The sequence below is a fragment of the Aotus nancymaae genome, unplaced genomic scaffold (genome assembly GCF_030222135.1).
Source record: "Aotus nancymaae isolate 86718 unplaced genomic scaffold, 86718_ANA_hifiasm-v0.15.2.pri h1tg000059l, whole genome shotgun sequence".
NCBI lineage: Eukaryota > Metazoa > Chordata > Mammalia > Primates > Aotidae > Aotus > Aotus nancymaae.
This window is the reverse complement of record NW_026988473.1, coordinates 34,658,635-34,682,128: the sequence shown is the minus strand read 5'-3', so window position 1 is coordinate 34,682,128 and position 23,494 is coordinate 34,658,635. Positions and strand designations below refer to the sequence as shown.

The window sequence follows — 23,494 nt, the reverse complement described above, 5'->3', positions numbered from 1 at the left end:
ATTCCTCTCCCTGTGTCCATGTGTTCTCGTTGTTCAGCACCCACTTGTGAGTAAGAACATACAGTGTTTGGTTTTCTTTTTTTGTGTCAGTTTGCTGAGAATGGTGGGTTTCCAGCTTCATCTATGTCACTGCAAAGGACATGAACTCATCCTTTTTTATGGCTGCATACTATTCCATGGTATATATGTTCCACATTTTCTTTATCCAGTTTATCATTGATGGGCATTTGGGTTGGTTCCAAGTCTTTGCTATTGTAAACAGTGCCACAATGAACATACCTGTCCATGTGCCTTTATAATAATCCTTTGGGTATATACCCAGTAATGGGATTGCTGGGTCAAATAGTGTTTCTATTTCTAGATCCTTGAGGAATTACCACACTGTCTTCCATAATGGTTGAACTAATTTACACTCCCACAAACAGTATAAAAACATTCCTATTTCTCCGCATCCTCTCCAGCATTTATTGTCTCCATGTTTTTTTAATGATCGCCATTCTAACTGGCATAAGATAGTATCTCAATGTGGTTTTGATTTGCATTTCTCTAATGACTAGTGATAATAAGCTTTTTTCATATGTTTGTTGGCTTCATATATATCTTCCTTTGAAAAGTATCCATTCATATCCTTCACCCGCTTTTTGATTGGGTTGTTTTCTTCCTGTAAATTTGTATTTTTCTATATAACATTTTGCAAAAGAGCAGGCTTTGTTGTATAGCCTCCCATAATGAAATATCTGAGAATGACTTGAAAAAATATGTAGTGAAAGGTTTATAATACTCCTTGATTTATATATAGGGAAAATGTGTGTTAGGTTTGTGTTTCCATATAAATTTACTGTAATAATGTAAAGTCATTGTAGAAAAGGCAATGTGTAAAGTAAGAAATATTATGTCATAAAAATTGTGTTGAAATCTTAAGATTGTTACACAGCAAGTAGGATCATGGGATCAAGTAGGATCAAGCTAATTAAGTTCAGTGGGTTTCAGTTTCTTTGGTTATGAAAACAAAAATAAATGCTGTTATTAAATTCTTACTCTTTGCCAGACATTTTTAAAGTATTTTGCTTATAATCCATTTAATAAAAAGGAGAAATTTCTATCACTTAATTTCTCAGATGTATTAGGGTTCCTTAGAGGGATAGAACTAATAGGATATATATGTATATGAAAAGAAATTTATTAAGGAGAATTGACTCACAGGATCACAAGGTAAAGTCCCATGATAGGTTGTCCGCAAGTTGTGGAGCAAGGAAGCCAGTGGTGAATCAGTCCAAGTCCCAAAACCTCAAAAGTAGGGAAGCCAACATTGCAGCCTTCAGTCTGTGGCTAAAGGCCCAGGAATCCCTGGCAAACCACTGGTGTAAGTCCAAGAGTCCAAAGCTGAAGAACTTGGAGTCTGATGTTCAAGTACAGAAAGCATCCAGCATGGGAGAATGATGGAAGCAGGAAGATTCAGCCAGTCTGCTCTTCCATCTTCTGCCTGCTCTATTCCAGCTTAGCTGGTAGCTGATTAAATGGTGCCCACCCGGATTAAGGGTGGGTCTGCCTCTCCCTGTCAACTGATTCAAATGTTATTCTCCTTTGGCAACACCCTCACAGACACACCCAGGAACAATACTTCGCATCCTTTAATCCAGTCCAGTTGATACTCAATATTAACCATCAAAACAGATGAGGAAATTGAAGGACAGAAGTTAAGTCAGAGTTCAAGGTCACAGAACTAGGAGTGGTGGAGCTAAGATACCTACCTTGTATGCAGAAGTGTTATGAGGATTAGTAATTCTGTAGGGATAGTACCTCCTATGGGGACTGGAATATAGTAGGCTAAATACATGTGCTATGGTCTCACCTTTGTGTCCCCTTCAAAATTCATGTTGAAACTTAACGAAAAAAAAAATGTAACAGTTTGATGTTACATTAAATTGTTTAATGAGATGAGACCTTTAGGAGGTGATTAACCCAAGAGGGCAGATTAATATAGGGCTAATGCCATGTGAAGGGGCCAAAGAGAACTAGTTTGGCTCCTTTTTGCTCATCTGCCCTTTTCCTATGCAAGGACATAGCATTTGCCACTTCCAAAGGATGTAGAATTCAAGGTGCCATCTTGGAAGCAGACCAGCTCTTATTAGACTCTGAACCTACTGGCACCTTGATCTTATTTCTCAGCCTTCAGAACCTTGAGAAATATATTTCTATAACTTATATATTACCCAGTTTGTGCTACTTTGCTATAGAAGGACAACTAGACTGACTTTGTAACTAATGTATTTATAAAATGCCAGTGGTTTCCATACTGACTCCAAATAAATGAGATTAAAGATGATCCATTCCGTGGAACAAGGCTTTTGCTGTTTATCTGAATAATATCCACTAACTGCTTGGTTTTACCATTTCTCAATCTATTTTTTTTTCTTTTTTCATCCCATTTTATAGAGGCATAATTGCCAGATAAGGATTGTATGTAGTTAGGGTGTAATATATGTGTATATATATATATATATGGTGTAATATATATATGTTTATATAGGGTGTAATATATATATGTTTTTTCTTTATGCACTTATCTTTCAATGAACATGAAGAAAATTATTGACATATATATATCATTACATAGAAAACATCCTAAAATAATTGAAAGATGTTTCATACGTATTATATTTATGTATAATGAGACATATATATATATATATCTCATTTTCTATATGCATTCATCTTTCAATGAACACACGTGTTTATTCCATATCTTGACTATTCTAAATAATGCTGAAGTGAACATCGGAGTGCTGATATCTTTTCAAGATTCAGATTTCATTTTCTCTTTTGAATGTATATGCAGAAATTGGATTGCTGGATCACATGGCAGTTCTATTTTTAATTTTTGTGGGACCCTCCATAATGTTTCTTATAATGGCTGTGCCAATTTACATTTCCACCAAAAGTATATAAGGGTTCCCTTTTCTTCACATCCGTGCCACTCACGACTCCGTGATACACTTGCAGCTGGTCGTGCATTTACATTCTACTTGCCTAAAGTTACTTTTAGTACAGGCTGAACATATCAACACAAGATGGCCTCAGACTTGTAATAGGAGATAGATTGTAGTTGATAACTGCAGTGTAGAGTTCGTGTAGCTTAGATTCAAATATTGTTTCTGCCTAATTTCTGTATATGAGTGTATGACCTTTGCCATCAATTTTCTGGTCCAAGTTTCACTTCTTCTCCTACATAAATTGGGACTGATAAGGTTGTTTGAGAATGGTTTGTAATAGTACATACGAAAACAATAAGACATTTACCAGTCTACCTCCCTGATACTTTTTCTGATCTTAAATCATCTTAAGACATTCTTACATGATCCCTATAAAAACTGAATCAAGTAAAATTCAAATTTAACACATTTTCTCATTGTTCAGTTTTAGGCTGATTTAAAAATATATATAATGTGGCCGGGCGCGGTGGCTCAAGCCTGTAATCCCAGCACTTTGGGAGGCCGAGGTGGGTGGATCACGAGGTCAAGAGATCGAGACCATCCTGGTCAACATGGTGAAACCCCGTCTCTACTAATACAAAAAATTAGCTGGGCATGGTGGCGCGTGCCTGTAATCCCAGCTACTCAGGAGGCTGAGGCAGGAGAATTGCCTGAACCCAGGAGGCGGAGGTTGCGGTGAGCCGAGATCGCGCCATTGCACTCCAGCCTGGGTAAAAAGAGCGAAACTCCGTCTCAAAAAAAAAAAAAAAAAAAAAAAAAAAAATATATATATATATATATATATATATATATAATGTATCTTTAAGTTTCAGTATAATAGGATTTAAATTCAGAAATCAAAATTATCTCTGGATTGACATTTATTTATAATGTAATAGTAAATTTCTGATTATGATCTTTTATGCTGATAAATAATAGAGAGCAATATTCTTCATGGAGTGAAAGTATGGAAAATGGCATCTAGAATGAATTGTATTCAGATAGGGTTGAATTACATCTTTCTTTTCACCATGTTTTATGCATCTTATAATATCAAACAAAAAGAAAATTTATGATGTCAATCACTAAGAATAGACAACGAATTGGGAGTGACACGGTACATTCAAATTTCCTTACTGAGAAAAATACTGTATTTTTAAAGACTATCTTTGGTATTATTTCTCCTTTGGGCAGTAATATTTTGAATGATAATTTTCTGTGTCTCCCACAGTACTCCAAGATAAGTAAGTTGGTGGTAAGCACCACAGTGAACAGCTTGCAATTAGTCATGAGTCTTACCAGATGTGAATAAATCACCCACTCAGACATACTTATGCCTATTTAGACAGCATTACTGTAGAATTTAAATTGTGGATAGAAGTTACTTTTGTATAGATATTCCATATTAATTCATGTTTTGTAAAACTTGCTTTTACATGCTCTGAAGAAACACTGTATAATATAATACAACTAAACAATGAATACATATACAAGGATATTCTGTTAAATATAATGTTTAAGATATCTTAAAATTTTCCTCATGTATTCTGAAACTGGCATGTAAATTACCATATTGTCTGTAAAGTGAAATGATGTTATAATAAAAAGTAAAAGTGGGTAGGGCAATCTCTCTCTTATTCAGACCTAGTCTTGTCAAAAAAATAAAAATAAAAATAGAATCATGACAATCAAGACATTAAGGCTCCCTTTGAAATAATCAGATATCCTTTCCTTTAACCAAGATAAGAAAATCCTTGATGTGACTTGTACTTAGCAGAAAAAAAAGCTTAATATATTTGAAATTTATTTCTACCAAGAATATTTTGTCAGTTTTAAATATATTCTTCAATTTCTCAGTAAATGGAAATATGTTGTTGAGTGTTTATTGAACACTTGAAAAAAATACTTGTCTTAAAGCCATAGGAAAATTTGTAATTTAAGTTACTATGTGCTAATCACCACTGTGCACTTGGTATGCATTAACATATGTAATTGTTTCAAAAATATGCCAAAATAGGTACTATCAGCTCTGTTTTGCAGATAAGGAAACAAAGTCACAGAGTGATAAATAGTTACTCAGTAATATAAGTATATAGCAAAGCTGGAATTTGAATGAGCAATATGGCTGTATAACTTGTTTTTATAAACACTATAATAGTTTTACCAACGTGGAGGAAAGGAACTGATAATAGTTCAGGGCCTACTGTGTGTCTGTCAGTGTGCTGGCCATTGTGCATATGTGAGGTTACATACCTCTTATATTTACACTTAGAGGCAAATCTCTATTTTATAAATAAGGAAACATACCCCGAGATGTTCAGTAAGTTGCACATGGTCACATAGCTAATACATGGAAAACTTGGGATAAAATCCCATGGACATGCTAGTATATTGATATATATTATGTTTAAGCTGGTATCTGCCTTAAGTTACCCTGAAAAAAATGGATACAGAAAAAATAGTTAAATGAGAAATAATTTCGGCAAAGTGGGGAGATTATAGGCTCTTATGAATTTTAGTAATTTACAGGGTGCAATAGGGATATTGACAAGAGAATCTAAGAATTTCTGTTTCAGGCTATATCTACTTTTTATAGGATGTACACAATCTCTGAATAATTGTTTTACCATCTCATAAAGACTCTCATTGTATGCAATTTCATTCTTCCTTTGGAATACCTACTTTTTAGTGACATGTAATATGCCTTTTAAATCTGGTATTAATATTTATGTTATTTTACCTAGATGTGCATAGACTTGAATGTTATGTCTATGTGTATTGGGATTGGAAATAACAAGGAACCAGAGATCATAAAGTGACTTACTCTAAGCTCAATGCTTTTGTGTTTCTGCAAATACTTATCTAACAGTTAAAATTTGACATCTGCTGAGGAAGATCCGCTTACATTTCCGTCAATACTCATGGTGCTCCAAAATACAACTCTCTGTCTGCCAATCATTTTTATTGAAGAAATAACTGGCTGTTGTCATTTTAGACACCAGCTTTAGTCAAAAAAAGTGCTCTCGTGGTCAAGGAAACACTTAAAAATTTGAAAGCAAGCAAAACAGTTTTATAAACAGCCATTGCCATTCTTGTCCTTGGAATAAATTCCTAGGAGCTGATCCAGCACTGAAATGCAAAATGTGCTGCCCATATTTATGTTTTGGAAGTATTTTAATAAAATTTCAGAATATCTAATTTTTGTAAGGAGGTAAGGTAAGATGGTAGTTGCATACAGAAGCTTCAGATTTTTGCTCCATCACTTAGCTATGTCATTCTGACTGCTTCAAACATTACCTGAAACTGGACTCTTACATGTGTAAAATAGCTCCTGCTTCATATGGCTGCCGTGAATATTAAATATGGTGATATATGTGAATCAACTGGAATAATTCCCAGGACCCGTAAACTTCCTGCCACAGAATTGGTAGCTAATAACTATTTAACAATGTTGAGGTTAACATTTCCTGATTATCAAAAATATTAATCTATTTATGATAAACAACAGATATTTATGGATAACAACTAGCAAGTAGTATTGATGGGATAAAGCAGGGAAAGTGAATATCTGTGTTCTAACTGATCATGCCTTGTTTTTTTTTTTTTTTGAGACAAGACCAGACTTTAAAATACTTCACATGGTAATCTCAGGACAGAGTTCATGTGAAAATGAAATCGTTCTGTCAAATTTATTACAGAATCAGGAATGTATCTCCGATGGTTCCCATGATGAAAATTAGTCACCTCACTTCTTCCTTTACACTCTTCTTTGGGCACATGACCCGTCTTTATTAATTCCTTAAGGACAAGATGGTAAATTTTTTCTGCTTTTTATTAGTACTTGAGAGAGAAGGAAGGAGTAGACAAAAGAAAACAAAAGAGGAATTAGAGGAAGGCAATAATTTGGAATTGCATCTTATGATGTAGTTGCAAAACTAATCAATAATCCATGTATTGCTTACTTTGTATTTTAAAACTCTAGGTATTTTTGCTTTACTTGAAAACCTTGCACTACATCATGTGTTTTGCTGAGAGCAACAAGAGGGTCCTGGCCCAAGAGGCCCTGATTATGATTGATCAGTAATCCTCCTTGGCCTTCTCATTGGGTACTCTTTGCAAAGGTGAAGATAAAAAGGTATAAATGTTCTTCCAGCTCAAAAATATCCACCTCAAAATATTTCAATCATTTTGTCTTTAATCTTATGTCTTCCCTATTTCATTTAACATATGGCTTATTTTTCCGTAGTACTTGTCCTCTTTTCTTTTCTCCTCTTCTCATTTTATTCTTGATCCTGATCTTGAAACAAGCATGAATCTGAAATTATCTCCACTTAAATATATTATTCCTTAAATTCTTTATGAAGTCAGATATGTTTTGGACAAATAATTAATCATAACTTGTAACCATAACACTACTGATACTTTTTGTCAAATAGAAAGTAATGTTCTCATGTGTATTTAAAGTTCATGTTATATATATTAAACCTCTAACACAATGAAAGGCATCTCTGAGACATTCATGCCACGCTCATGGAGTATTGATAATGGACTTATTTTGCAATATTGATGGAACTCTTACTATGTTTTACATTCCAAAATTTAGAATCTATAAGCTAAGTTAAGCTTAGTATTATAAAGATGGCCAATAAATACCTGTCCTTAGGAGGATCTCAGCAATGGTTATAACAGATATTGAATAAACCTTTTAACCTAACTTAGATTTATCACATATTTACAGTTAATCCCTTAAACTTCTTGAAGATCAAATTTTGGATGAATCTTGAAACATAACAGAAGCACTCATTTACTCCTATTTTATTTGCTCATTCAACAAATGTTAGAAGGCACTGTGGAAGGTACAAGGGATGTGAAGAGAAACATCAGAAGAGTTATTTTCTCTCTCAAGATCTCACATTCTTACGGTGAAACTGTTGGGGAAACATAGGTAACAGTGGAGTGTGATAAGGACACTGTTGGGGTGTACACCAGGTGACATAGTCATGTGGGAAAAGAACCCTCACCTAAGATGAGGTTAATGGTTTTTCAGGAAAAGTTTATGGTTGATTTTGTGAAATTGTTGAGATTTTGCTTATTTGGCTTCATTTCCAAACTTGGTACCAGGGAGGACTTATGATTGCTACTGAAAGCACAGAGGTATATGAGACTCTGAAAGAAAATGTCATGGGCTTCTTATTACTACATAGATTTTTGTGTTAATGAAAAATATTGTTTACTGATTGACTTAGACACACTAGTAATTGATCCCAACTCAGTTAAAATAATTTCTTTTAATTTGTAACAGGCACCTTATTCCTTACATAGCTTAGAGTTTGACCTTTAAGACTGAGCTTTAAAATAACATTCAAATGTAAAATCCAAGTCTAGATATTCCTTCTGAAACTTTCTATTGAAATTAAAGTAAAAATGAGTAAAGTTATTCTAATAATGCCTTTAACTTGTGCAACTGTTTACAATGCATAATATCAATAATATGATATAAAAATCATTCACACATGTCTCAAATATATGGAATTATTATTATTATTATCATTTTAATCAGCATTTTCAAATGTGTGCTAATAAATGATACTAGTTGGCAGAAACTGCTAACTATTATAAATCACTTGAGAAATGAGAATTGTTTTAAAGAAACTAATGAGCCGGCGAAGAAGGAATCTTCCATAGTGTTGGGAATAGCCTTGACAGTAGCAGAAACTGAAGACTAAGTACAGTGACCTCCTTGCATGGAAGAGCAGATGTCTCTTGGCAATTCCCCTTTCCCCTTAGAAATCATTAATCTGAAAGAGATGGGGAGAGAGAGAGTTAGGAAGGAGACAGGAAGGGAAGCGGGAGAAGAAAGAGACAGATCTATGTGGAGAAACCTACAAATGCAAACCAAAATTTAGATGCCAGTTCAACTATTGATACCAGGAACCCAATTTTCAAACTTCTTTAGGAGGACTGTGGGTAAGAGTAAAAGTCATGTCCATTCTCTTTTGGGATGCATGAGTGAAACTAGTCAGGAACCACCCATCAGCATGAGTCGTGTGGTGGGTCTTGCACAAGTATGGGCTTGCTGGGCTGAGACCTGTTACTAACTCTAGGTATTCACCAAGTCTAAATAGCCTGCTTAGGGGGAAATATATTTCTGCAATTATATTTGCACATAATCTAAATTTTGTTGTCTACTTTTCAAATACCACGATTATTGTAGAAAAGTTGAAAAGCTTTGAAATTCTTTCTTTTTAAAACTCTACCTGCAAAACCTTCAACAATTTGTATGTATTTAGATTCTGACTTTAATCTATTTCCAGTTTACTCAGGCTTAATTCTGTGTTTAAGTGAATCAGTATTCAATCTATCATACAAGTTTCCATATTTTAATTATATATATTTTGATATAATAGCTCAGTTGAAAAAAGTACAACTTTGTGATTTTTTTTTTTTCAGAAAATTCACAAATATATCCAATCAGATACATTTTTGTTACCTTCATATGTGAATGAAAAATTTTAACTCTACTAAAGTTAGGAATAATTTTTTTCTCGACATAACTTTTCCATAATCTTCTGAAATTAAATACTGTGAAAGGTAAGACTAAATTCAGTCTTATACTTCTTTATTTGAGGTAAGCTGCTCTCTTCTGCCCAAATTCTTGTGGGTTTTCTCACTAGCAATGAAATCTAATTTACAACAATTATGTATGCGTACTGAATCTCTATCATTTTTGCCTGATATGTAGGGAGAACTTTTGAGGTGTAGACTGTCTTTAGTCCAGCAAATTTATCCTAGTAACGATTTAATTATTATTTCTGATACCTTCAGTCTTACCTCTTTGTTCAGCCATCACAATTGTATAAATTCAGGGATATATACATTCAAAATCAATAATGTTTATTTTTTGTCTTAATTTTTGCCTTTTTTCTCTACATTCTGGTAATGCTGCTTAAGACAATCTTCTATATCAATACTTTAGTTTTTCCATGGGTATATTTTTCTTCAACAGTTTAAATGTCTACCAAGTTATAAGTGACCCTAAATCACGTTTTTAACTTACTCTGCTCTGTTTTTTATTTTAATGTGTCATTACTTAATTTTTTGAGAATGTTGATTTTATTTAAGAGAACACTGAAGATCCTGTCCATATTTTATTTTTTCATTTAAAAATATGTATATATTTTTTAATTGTAACATGTTTTGTTAAAAATTTTACTCTTCTGCAACCTTCAAGACATACTATTTCTCTTGGGTTTATTTAAAAAAAAAAGAATTTTCATTGCTCCTATAAGTTAATTTCTGATTATCATCCTGGAGGGAAATATTCTTTGCCTCATGGTTATAGATAATTTATGGAGAAAAAGGAAAATGACTTACAGAAAACAGAAGTAAGGTATAGAAGCAGCTGAGTTGGTTATAGTTTGGTGTTTGCCTTATTTAAACACAGTTTGAACAGTTTGCCACCTTTCATTAGTTGAAACTTGGTAATTAGGAAAAGAGTAGGTTACAGTCTGTTTACATGTCCAATTAGGTTACAGTTCACTATGTATGGAGGAATGTTTAGGCTGAACTTACAAGGAAACAGTGTTAAGCTAAACTTAATTTCATAGGAGTCTAGTTTGACCACCCTAATATACCTTGATTAAAAATGCAAGGTCAGGTGGAGAGGGCTGACTAAGGGACTGTTTGGCATCCTTTGATCCCTATGTATTAACAGCCAAGAAGCAATAGCCCAGGGCAAGTGTGTCCATACGAAATAGAAATGCATCCTGAGTTGGAATTTTTCATTGATCCTACTGGGCTTACCGTGATGCATTAGGAAAGAGAAACAAGAATAAAATAGATAAAAACATACAACATATGTAAAGTGGAAGGTAGACAAAAAGAAACTTTCATTAGTAACTGGGTCTAGAGACATAGCAGACTGAACAAACACTTAAAAAAACACTTTTACGCTGTTGATTGGAGTGTAAATTAGTTCAGCCATTGTGGAAGACAGTGTGGCAATTCCTCAAGGATCTAGAAATAGAAATTGACCCAGCAATCCCATTACTGGGTATATACCCAAAGGATTATACATTGTTCTATTATAAAGACATGCACATGTATGTTCATTGTGGCACTGTTTACAATAGCAAAGACTTGGAACCAATACAAATATGGTCCTATTGGTTCCAACCATCAATGATAGACTGGACAAGGAAAATATGGCACATATACACCACAGAATACTATGCAGTCATAAAAAACGATGAGTTTGTGTCATTGTAGGGACATGGATGAATCTGGAAACCATCATTGTTAGCAAACTGACACAAGAACAAAAAATCAAAACACCGAATGTTCTTACCCATAGGCGGGTGTCGAATAATGAGAACACATGGACACAGGGAGGGGAGCATCACACACTGAAGTCTGTGGGCGGGGGCTAGGGGAGGGACAGCAGGGGGTGGGGAGGTTGGGGAGGGATAACATGGGGAGAAATGCCAGATATAGGTGACAGGGGAATGGAGGCAGCAAACCACCTTGTATGTACCTATGCAACAATCCTACATGGTCTGCACACGTACCCCAGAACCTAAAGTAAAATAAAAATAAAAAGGACTGACTTAGAAATAAAAAAGTCTTTACTACCTAAGGACTCATTTCTTCCTCAAGTTACCTCAAGACTCTGTCGCTGAACAGGCAGGTAAACTTAGGGCAAATAGTCTTCTACATTGAGATCTAGCTGGAGGCTGGGAACTGAAGGCAGTGACTGAGATAATTCTCCCAGACTGCTTAGGTTCTAGATTCTGGACTTGCCTGTTACATAACTCTTTCCTAGTTTCTAGCACTGAGGTAGGAATTAAGATTCCCTTGTTTACTCCCTGTCTTCTTCCTCTGGATCTTTTTGACAATTTCATTCAGAATTTCAGATAGAAGGAATTAGATGCTCGTCCTTAAGAGGCCATTTTCCTAGAATCTTCTTATGGGTTGAAGATCTTTGCCAATATATAAATATTTATCAAAATGAATTTGCCTTTTCCTTCTTTCATTTTGTTTTTATGCTACCTAGATTGTATGTTTCTTTACCATTCTCTTTGCTTTCTTTCTTTACCCTACGAACACTAGTTTGTTGATTTTCAACTTCTTCAGTTATTTTGTACATAGGTATTCTGGTTGTAATTCTACTAATGGCCTTGCCTATGCCTGGTTCAATACATATTAGATCATTTGCACCTTTCTTTATTATTACCTTGATTACATTTGTCAGTCCAAGAAGTTTTCTATAAGCTTATGTTATCAGTGGGCACCAAACAATGATATGAACTTGACCCCCTCTTAACGCCCTCACAAGAAGGAACTCAAAAATGGTGATGCCACCCATTTTTACACAAAATATATGTGTTCCTGGACTGTACTGGCACCAGTTTTGTGGGATTCAGTATATTGATGAGTGTAAAATAAGAGCCTAGTTGAAACCTAGGAAAAAACCGAGTGACATGTTTGGTCCAGTTGGTCTTAGCCAGATTAGCCCTGTTTTTCAGGGTCTTATTAGCCCCTACCTTATGCACCTATTTCAATAGTTTTGTTTTTGTTAGTTACGTGGAACTGCTCCCTGGATTTTTTATTATCGTGTGACCAGTTTATTATTTCTGTCTTACTTGGAATCTAGCCAATTTATCAAATTTCTTCAAGACTAATCTCAACCACCTTCCTCACTTCAATTTCTTTTTTCTTTCTTTTTTCTTTTTCTTTTCTTTTTTTTCTTTTTTTTTTGATGGAGTCTTGCTCTGTCGCTAGGCTAGAGTGCAGTGACACAATCTCTGCTCACTGCAACCCCTGACTCTGTTTCAAGCAAATTCTCCTGCCTCAGCCTCCCAAGTAATTTTTGTATTTTTTGGTAAAGACAGGGTTTCACCATGTTGGCCAGGATGGTCTTGATCTCCTGACCTCGTGATCCACCTGAGTGCTGAGTACAGGCATGAGCCACCGTGCCCAGCTCAATTTTATTTTACTTGTTTGTCACTACCAGTTTTCACAAGTTGAAGAAAACATTCTTATTTATCTTTATATCACCAAAGTTGAAATCATTGCTTGACACACAGTTGACATTTAATTTTTATATTGTTTTTGAAAAATTGGAATGCAAGGGTGATGAAATCTAGACCTCTGTTAAAATATTTTATTTAGTTCCTTTTCTTTTTGGCCATAAAAGATATTTTGCTGAAAATAAATGATTCAGCAGGTGACTAGAGGCTTATGCAGAGCAGTACCAATTAGGAGATATTGCTAAGACAACAGTTGCTGATTTCTCATTAAACACTTAAAAATAATGTATGTGCAGGATTGAAAAAAATCTGGAGATCTACTATGAAATATAGAGGCTATGATTAATGATACTATATTGTAGACTTAAAAATTTGCTGTTCGTTCCATAAAAGTGAAAACAAGGTAAAGGAGAAAACCTTTGGAGGAGATGAATAAGTTCAGGGCATTGGATAGTGATGATGGCTGGATAGTTTCACAGGTGCATACTTTTCTCCATGCACATTAATTTGTATGCATTAAATATATCTTCTTAAGTGTCAATCATACATCAATAAAGCCATCACAAAATAATGAGAAAAAGACCAAAAACAAACAAATAAATAAACCAAAACCTTCCAGTATATCTGTTCCACCACTTTGCACTTCTCAGGCCCTGTCCCCAGAAGCAGGCTCTTTAGCTCTTATTTATTTTTTTTCTGGTACTTCCTTCTATATTTCTAAATTGTACACTTATGTTGCAATTTATTTGTTAAATTATCATTGATTAATTTCCTGTTGAATTAATTGAAATTTTACTTTTCATATTACCTCCACAGTTCTTCTTTCCTGGTTTTCTATCTTTTCTTTGAGAAGGAATTTCACTCTAGTCCCCCAGGCTGGAGGGCAATGGTGCAATCTCACAATCTCAGCTCACTGCAACTTCTGCCTCCCGGGTTCAAGCAATTCTCCTGCCTCAAGTAGCTGGGATTACAGGCATGCGCCACTATGCCCAGCTAATTTTTGTATTTTTAGAAGAGACTGGGCCAGGCTAGTCTTGAACTCCTGACCTCAGGTTATCTGCCTGCCTTGGCCTCCCAAAGTGCTAGGATTATGGGCATGAGCCACCATGCCTGGACCCCGCTCTTTCCTTTTCTCAGTAAAGAAGTATCAACTTTGTTTAGTCAATGTTTATATTATTTTCATATTAAAATTGTTTAGGGCATAGTCAAATAGAAGTCAAATGGTATCCTAAGATTGATTTCTCTTCAGGTAAGATTTTTTTTTGGAAAAAACAGTCTTTAAAAAATTTACTTTATATTCCTTGTAATTATTCCATAATTTGTTTTAATATTCAAAAATAATTTACTAAAGGCCTAGCAATAATGTTTTCTTACATTCAAACTCATGAAATTTTAACTCTTTTGTTTCTCCCTCTGGAGATGCCCCTTCATCTTATCTATCTTCTTCTGCTCCAGTGAAGAGTTTTTAGCTTTCTGAATTAATGCCAATCTATCATATTGGGTCTTCTCTGTCTGATTTTCTTATATTAAAGCTCTTTCTTAATCCTCTGTCTTTCAGTTTCTATGATATCTTGCTTTACTGAAACACATTCTCCATCAGCTTACTGAAAAAGAATGAAGAGTTAATTTTTTGAGCCTTTGCATATCATAAAATGTCTTTTTTTTATTTCTGTAAAATTGATTGATTATTTGACTGGATAAAGAATTCAAAGACGGAAACTTTTTCATTTCAAAACTTTTGTAGCATTATTCTGCTGCTGACTTTCAGCAGAAAAATTTATGTTTAAGGAGTCTAATATAATTCTGGATCATACCTTCTTTTGTAACTGTTTATTTTGTTTCATTTTCTTTTGTTTTGTTTTTTTTTTCTCTGAAAGCACTCATTCATCCATGACTCTTCTAAGCTATTGGGGTCTTCTCTTTAATTTGGTATCCCAAAATTTTATAATTCTGATTTTTGGCATGGTTCTTCCAGTTGTTTGTTGTGTTGACTACTTTGTGAGCAACTTCTTTCCAATCTATAAATGAATATCATTTAGTTGTAGGAAGTTTTCTTGTATTATTTTTATACTAATTCTTAAATTTTTAATTTTATCTATTTTCTTTTTTCATGCTGCTATACAGTAAATGTAAGAATTAATGGTTTGTGTCTTGATTTTTTTATTGTATTCTCTTTTTTTGGCTTATTTGTCTTTTTTCTTTTTGTTTCACTCATCAATGTATACCAAATGAAATAAATAAATATATGTATATACACACATATGTGTGTGTGCTCTATATACAACCTCCTAGACACATATGTAAATAATTTAGATAACTTTATTGAGGACTTATAGACATATTGTAAACTGCACATACTTAAATTATATAATTTGGTAAGATTTGATATATGTATGCATCCATGAAACCATAATCACAATCAAGATAATGAAACTGTAGCTCATCCCTAAAAGTTTCTTCATGTGCCTTTATGCCTCTATCCTGCTCTTTTCTCTTATATTTGCCAGGTGTTCACTAGTATGCTTCTGTCACTATAGATTGCTTTACATTTTCTAGAATTTTACATATGTGAATAATACAGTATATATTGTTTTTATCCTTTTATTACACTCAATATAATTATGTTTACATTTATTTGTGTTGCATATATAAATTGTGCATACTTTTTCATTGTTGATTATTATTCCATTATATCGTGTATTCAATTTCTTTTGCTGCTGCAACAAATTATCACAGATTAGTGAATTAAACAGTACAAATTTATTCTCTTACATTTCTGGAGATTGAAGTCCAAAATGAATTTCACTTATTTAAAGTGAAATTATTGGTATAACTGGTTCTTTCTGGAGGCTCTAAGGGGAGAATCCATTTTAGTGCCTTTTTCAACTTCTAGTGGCTATCTGTATTTTTGCCTTGTGGCCCTTCCTTTTATTTTCAAGATGTATCGCTGCATTTCCTGCTTCTGTTACCAAATGATCTTCTATTTTGTAGTCAAATGTCCCTTCTCCTCTGGCTTATAAGGACATTTGAGATTATATTTATGGCCTACTCATAGATCTAGGATGATCTCCCAACTTCAAGAGCCTTAACTTAATCACACCTACAAAGTCCCTTTTGCTAAATAAGGTTAACTTACAGGTTTTGGGAATTAGGACTTGGATTATTCAGCCTCTCAATATGGATATACAAAACATTGCTTATCCATTTACTTTTGATGGTCATTTTAGTTGTTTGCAGTTTGGCAGCTATTACAAGTAAAGCTGTCATGAACAATTAGCACAAATCTTAGTATAGACATATGATTTCCTTTATCTTGGTTAAATACTTGGCCATGGAATGACTGGATTATATTCTAGGTGTATAATTAACTTTTTAAGAAACTGTCAAACTTATTTTCAACGTGGTTTTGTAATTTTTTATTCTCACCAGCAGTAAATATGAGACATCTAGTTTCTCTATAAACTCACTAATACAAATATTAGTATTCTAATAAATGCACACTGGTGGTATCTTATTGTGGTTTTTATTTGCATTTTCCTAATGATTCATTAGGTTGAACATCTTTTCATGTATTTATTTGACATCCGTATGTCGTTCTTAATAAAGTATCTTTTCAAATTTTGTGTTCATTTATTTAAAAGTTAGGTCATTGTGTTACTGAGTTTTGAATGTTCATTATATATTGTGGCTGCAAGTTGTTTACTAGAAATAAGATATGTAAATCTTTTCTCCCAGTCTGTAGCTTGTCTTTTCATTCTATTAACAGAATATTTTATAGAGAAAATATTTTTAATTTTGATGAAGTAGAATTTATTATTTTTTTCTCTTATGGATCACAGTTTTATATTAAAATATATTTGTATAACTGAGTGTCACAAATGCTTCCCTTTATGTTTCTTTCTAAAAGTTTTTCCATCATTTTATGTAGGTATTGCATTGATATCTGTTACTCATTTTGCATAAGTGTCTTAAATAATATATGAATCAGTGTTTTTTTGGTCATATGACTGTCCAAATGTTTTGACATTATGGTTTGAACAGAATATCCTTTTTCCCCTGAATTGCCTTTGCAATTTGTCAAAAATCAATTGTCCCTGTGTATGTGGATCTGTTACTGGGTTATTTCTATTTCATTACTCTACTTGTCAATCTTTACAACAACTTCATACTGTCTTGATTACTGTAGCTTTACAGAAAATACTGAAATCATTTAGCAATAGTCTTTCAAATTTTTATTTTAATGTCTTTGTAGCTATTCTGTGTTTAATTTTCACATGAAGCTTAGAATATAATTTCAACTCTTTTTTTTTTTTGAGAATAGTCTCACTCTGTCACCAGACTGTAGTGCAGTGGCATGATCTCAGCTCACCGCAACCTCAGCCTCCCAGGTTCAAGCAATTCTCCTGCTTCAGCCTCCGGAGGAGCTGGGACTACAGACATGTACCACCACACCCAGCTAAATTTTGTGTTTTTAGTAGAGATGGGGTTTCACCGTGTTGGCCAGGATTGTCTCAATCTCTTGAACTTGTGATCTGCCCGCCTCGGCCTCCTAAAGTGCTGGGATTACAGGTATGAGCCACTGGGCCTGGCCACAATTCCAACTCTTAAAATCCTGTTGGGATTGTATTGGAATTGTATTGCCTTTACAGATTAATTTGGGAGAATTGACCATCATAACAATATTTTTTTACTTACAATTATAGCATACTTTTTATTTTTATAATTTTTTATGTGTATTGTGTTTGAAGTTTGTTAGCTTTCTTAAATATGTGGGTGTACAGGTTTCATTAAATTTGAAATGCTTTCAGCCACTAGTATTATGAATATCCCCTTTCCTTTTTATGGTCTCTGGTTAAACATACATTAAATTACATGAAATTGTACTAGAGTCCACTCATGTTCTTTTTATTTTAAAATTTTTCTTCTTTAATTTTGGATTGTTTTTCTTGCTATGTGTTCAAAGTACTAATATTTTCTTTCTTCCATAATTGTCATTAATCCTATCCGGTGTATGTTTTTCACATAAATTTTTTTTTTTCACTTCCAGAAGTAAAAATTTGGGTCTCTTAAAAAATGTATCCCATTTTTCTTCTTAACTTCACGAACATATGGAGTACAGTTATAACTATTTTAATGTCTTTATGTGTTCATTTTACCATATGTGTTAGTTCTGGTTCAACTTTGATTAATTGAATTATCCTGTTATTAGATTTCAAATTTTTCTGGTGCTTTGAATGTCTAAAAATGTTTTATTAGAAAGCAGACACCAGCAGTTTTATACCTTGTTGAATGCTGGAAATTTTTATAGTACTATGAATAGCCTCAAGCACTGTTCTAGAAGGCAGTCAAATTAGCTTGGCAACAGATGATGCTTTTATGTCTTGCTTTTAAGTTCTGTGAGGTGGGACCAGGACAATGCTCAATCTGGTTATTTCTCACTATGGAGGCAAGGCTTTTTTGGGATACCATGAATCTTGAGGACTTCTAGTTTGATTAATTGAAAAAGGCAGTATTCCCTGAAGTGTAAGCACCATGTACAGTACTGCAGTCTCTAATTTTTTTTGGAATGGTTCTTTCTCTGGGCTCAAGAAGTTTCACATATATGAACTGATCAACACTATCCTGACAACTGAAGGGAACCTTGCAGATCTCTAGAGTTCTCCCTCTCTGCAACTGTGTCTTCTCTGGTACTCTATCCTGCAAATACTGTGCACCATAGTCTCCTTAGAGTCTCTTCTCTGTCCCCTCTACCCAGGGAGTCTGCTGAACCTCGATTGGATTTCCTCTCAGTGCACCATGCCCTGGAAACTCTTTAAAGGCAATAACCTGACAGAATCATAGGGATGACCTCATTTGTTACCCATTTCTCAGAGGTTATTATCTGTTAGTGAGTAATCTCTGTTGTCTTGCAAACCATTACTTCAGATGGGAAGGTATATCTAGTTCCCATTTCTACATCTTGGTCAGAGTGGAACTTTATCAGACGTGTGTGTGTGTGTGTATGCATGTGTGTAAATTTTTTATTTACATAGAAATGTATACATATATAGGAACTTACATATAAATTATATAAATCAACAATATAAATTTTATATTTGTATATAAAGTATAAATTATATTACTTAAATACATGAATAATACAAGTTCTAATATCTACTATTCTCTATTTGTTATTTCCATAATCCTATTTTGAATTATGGATATAAAATCTTTTAGATTTTTAAAAATTTCTGTAAGAATTTTCATTGACATTTTTTCCTTTTTATAAGATTTTTATTTTTCTTCACTGCTCCCCCCACCCTTTTTTTCCACTTACTGCATTGCTTTTGTTGCCTCCTGGTTCTTCTTAACTGTATACGGTTTTCCCTCTGTCTTTCACTTTGCAGTCTTTCTTAAATATTCATGGATCCCTGGCTGAACTGAAGTTCTAAAAAGCTACCCAGAATGTCTGTGGGCTGGGTCTGGTTCCTGACGTACTTTGCTGCAGCGTGATCAGATAGTAGAGGTTTTTTTTAAAAAAATTCCCTGGCTAAGATGGTGGGGGAAGTAGGAAATACAAAGGGGTGTTGGCATTCTACTGAGAACAGTGAGAAAAAAACTGTGACTATAATTTTTATTAGATAGGGTCTCATTTAATCCCGCTTAGTTTATTCCTGTGCCTCACATCATCCCTTTGTGGCCGGAAAGAGACCTTATGGATCGACGTCTCTGTAGACAGAATGCCTGTCTACTTTTTGGCCTAGGTGTCACCCACCTTCCATGATGAATTATCATATCATCCATATGCTGAACCTCTTAGTAAAGGTCTCATGGAATTCTCTCTGCATGTTTTTATTTGAAGCTTTCTCTACTCTTGTTTGTCAATTTGCTTTCTTACCATATTTTGGTGTTCTAAAGGTTTATTCATATCTCTCAACGTTATCAAATCATGTTTTCATTGACTTCATGGATTAATAACTATTTGTATACTTTCTCATTTTAGTGGAGTTTTGAGGATACATGGACAAGTGATAAGTATGTTCCTCGTATACCTACTGTTCTTATGTGGATAATGTGACATCTTTGTAGAAATGACCATTTTGAATTGATTCTAGCTGCATATTCAGAGAAGTTCCTGCATTGGGTGTGTAAGTCCAACTTCACACCTAAATTTCATCCTGTTTTACTTTATACTCAACATGTGACAACATTTTATACTTGGTTTCCAGGAGTCAGGAAAAGCCAGTTTAACTTAATTTCAAAACTAATTTAACCATATTAGAGGTTAGTGCTTAAAGCCTGGATATAGAAATGAAAGGTACACAGATTCTTAATGAGTATTTGTTAAGAGTTCCAGTGCCTTAAGGAAAGAAAGAGTTCTATATTTACAGAAATTTGGGGAATGTTAGGTTAATTTTTCAAATATCTGATGGCATTTTATTGTTCTAGGGTTTCTCCTATACAGTACAGAACAGAAGGAAACAGCATTTGGAAGAGACCTATTCTTCATTGTAGTATTTTTAATAAAACATAATTGCATTCAATACAGAAATGTGATTTAATTGCCTTCTGTAATATAATTGATGGCGTAATTGTCAGAATTTAGTTGAATTTCTGTTTATGCTTCCCTCTTATGAGTGTCAGGCAAAGAGTAGAGAACATGTGCAGTAAATATACTTATTGTGAAGAAGAAGCAAAAAGGTGTAATTAGGCTTCTACTGTCAGCTGCCAACTTTGGTGCTTATTGCCATTATGATTTAGAAGCTAATATTTCTGAAAATATTGTTCCAATTACTATGAAACTATCCCAAGGAAGAGAGTAGGTGCCCTTTACAAAACCACCAATAAATTTTCATCTTTAGTTTTTTGACACTCTGGTTTCTTTTTGCAACGACCCCCTATTTATTGAGATTGTTACCTTTACTCTCTACAATTAATTATATTCTACCTCTGCCTGTGGGTGATAAACTCTGTTCTAGACTTCTAAAAATGCTTTTTGTGTTTTTTGCTCTCCTTCATGATTTATGGTATTTATGTCATAATGACTGCACAGTTTCCAGTTCTTGAGACTTACTCAGTGCCTTGATTCATGGATTCAGGGGAGTTAATGGATTTGTACGTTACTCCCTCCATTTCCAATTTCCTCATTTGATTAGGAGTTTTAAATATGAGGATGACAGTTAAATAGGACTCAGATTGCAGTTTCTTTTCCTGATGCCTATGCCATAAATTCCTCATTTACTATGGTGATGGTTCTTGATTAGTAAAACACACACTCCTAATTGTTCTCAAGATAGTACACCAGGAAGCCACAATTAATCATTAAAGATGGTTTTGCCAATTTTGCTTTGAAACAAAATTATAATAATAAAAATGTTGTGTGTCTATTGTATGTTAGTTTGCTTGGAGTTTTTGTGTATATTATCTGTAATTCTCATAATAACTGCACAAGGTAGATTGGAAACTGAAGCTCTGGAATTTTAAGTAACTTAAATAAGTTCACATTGTTCTTCATGGACTCTAAAACAGATATACATGACCCTGAAATCCCTTTTGTTCCACTGAGCAAGCCAATTTATCTTAAAGGATGATCGATGGCAAGTAAAGGCAGCAGATTTTTTAGCAGATGGCCTTATGGCAATTATTAAATCATGCTGGATAGGACTGACCCCAACCAGAGGAATTTCACCACTGACTTTCAATACATGAAAAAATTGTGCTCCTGGTATATGCCTCAGATTATCAGTTCATTTTCTAAATTAGTTTGATCTTTGAAGAAAGGAAAGACCTTTCTGTGGACTGTAGCATAAAATGCACTGCTTTTTTCAAATATTCACTAAACAAATACTAGTAGATTATGTTTTTGTATTTTGTTAGTTGCTATATTTTTTAATTAACTTGTATAATTTTGCAGGTTAGTCTGTTCCATGAGGGAAGATGTCATATACACTCTCTTTATAATTTTATTCTCAACATCAACAGTACCTCATATAGTACGTTTAATAAATATTTCCTAAATGACTAGCTAAATGCATGAATTAGAATCTTTCCCTAAGACTCTTATAGGTCAATTGAGTGAAATCCAAATATACATGGTCAATCAAGAACAAACTGTATAACTGGATATTTATCCCATATTGAGTGATGAGATCTGTTAAATGCATTTATCAAGAAAGTAGAAAACTTTAGTTGGTTGGCATAATTGGGAATATCTTTATTACCATTGCATTTAAACTGTGTCTATTTTGCAGATATTTTTTTGTTCTTCTTTCATCCTTTATCAAGGTCAGGAAAATATGACCCATAGAGATTAAATAACTTCCCATAAATCACTCTGGTAGTTACTGGTGGAACAAAAACTCATCATATAATTCATATACAAATCTTAATTCATTGATGCCCGTTATTAGAGTCTGCATTAGTCAGGGTTCCGTTTAAAGATGCCATAACAAAATACTGCATACTGGGTGGCTTAAGCAGCAGAAATATATTTCTCACAGTTCTGAAGTTTAAGTTCAGGATGGTGTTGGTAGATGTAGTTTCTCTGGAGGCCTCTTTCCTTAGCATGCAGACACCTCTTGTCTTGCCGTGTCTTCACATAGCCTTTCCTCTGTGTATGCACATCCCTTGGTCTCTGTTCCTCTTCTTATCAGGACACCAGTCATACTGGATTAGAGCCTCACCTGTACAACCTCACTTAACCACAGTTACCTCTTTAAAGGGCATATCTCCAAGTACAGTCACATTGGGAGTTAGGCTTCAACATATGAAGTTTGGGGAGAACACAACTCAGTAACAGAGTCCAAGTCTACACTTTATGAGGATATATTCTTGGTTTGTTTTTCTATTGTTACGGCAAATTGCACTGCTTCCTATGACATTTCTCTTTTATTCAAGCCTACTATCAGCTTCAGTTGTTAGTGATAACTGCTGATTTTCTTCATGTTCCCTAATACACACTGCAAAAAAAAAGAGGCAGATAAAACCAACTGACGGAACTCATCTATCAAAAGAAGAAGGAGCCATAGATTTTTGAGAACATAAAAGATGGTCTTTTTAAAGTTTTTCAAAGTTCAAGTGCCTATTTAGTCCATTAAGCCATGACCAGGACAGTCCTTATAGGACTGCTTTTGTAGTAGGGGTGAGGGTGCATTATTTTGTGATACTAATTAGAATAGGTGGACTGGTGGACACTATAATTAATATTTGTATCAAAGATGTTTTAACCTCAGCATTTGCAGTTTCTATATCATAGTAGATGCTACTGACTCATGTGGGTCCATGAAACTCTAAAGTTCAGGGTGCTGTTCCAAATCAAGTAAGAAAAAAATTTTTTTTTAGTTCTACATAGAATGGGCCTATTGACAAATTGAACCCCATCTCTGCGTGTCTGGTCTGTGTTTTCTTTGAAGATCATCCAGAAACATAGAGATCAGACCTACTCCTTGGGTTTGATAACCTCATTGGTTCAACCAGGATTTTCATAGATTTTGGTAGTAATTCTAAAATATCATT

The 23,494-nt window shown here is 34.0% G+C and overlaps 1 protein-coding gene across 3 annotated transcripts in view; it reads left to right on the top strand.

The window, feature by feature from the left end:
- ANO3 (anoctamin 3) overlaps nucleotides 1-23,494 on the top strand; it is a 429,363-nt gene that overhangs the window by 152,729 nt on the left and 253,140 nt on the right. The gene's annotated exons all lie outside the window — the stretch shown is intronic.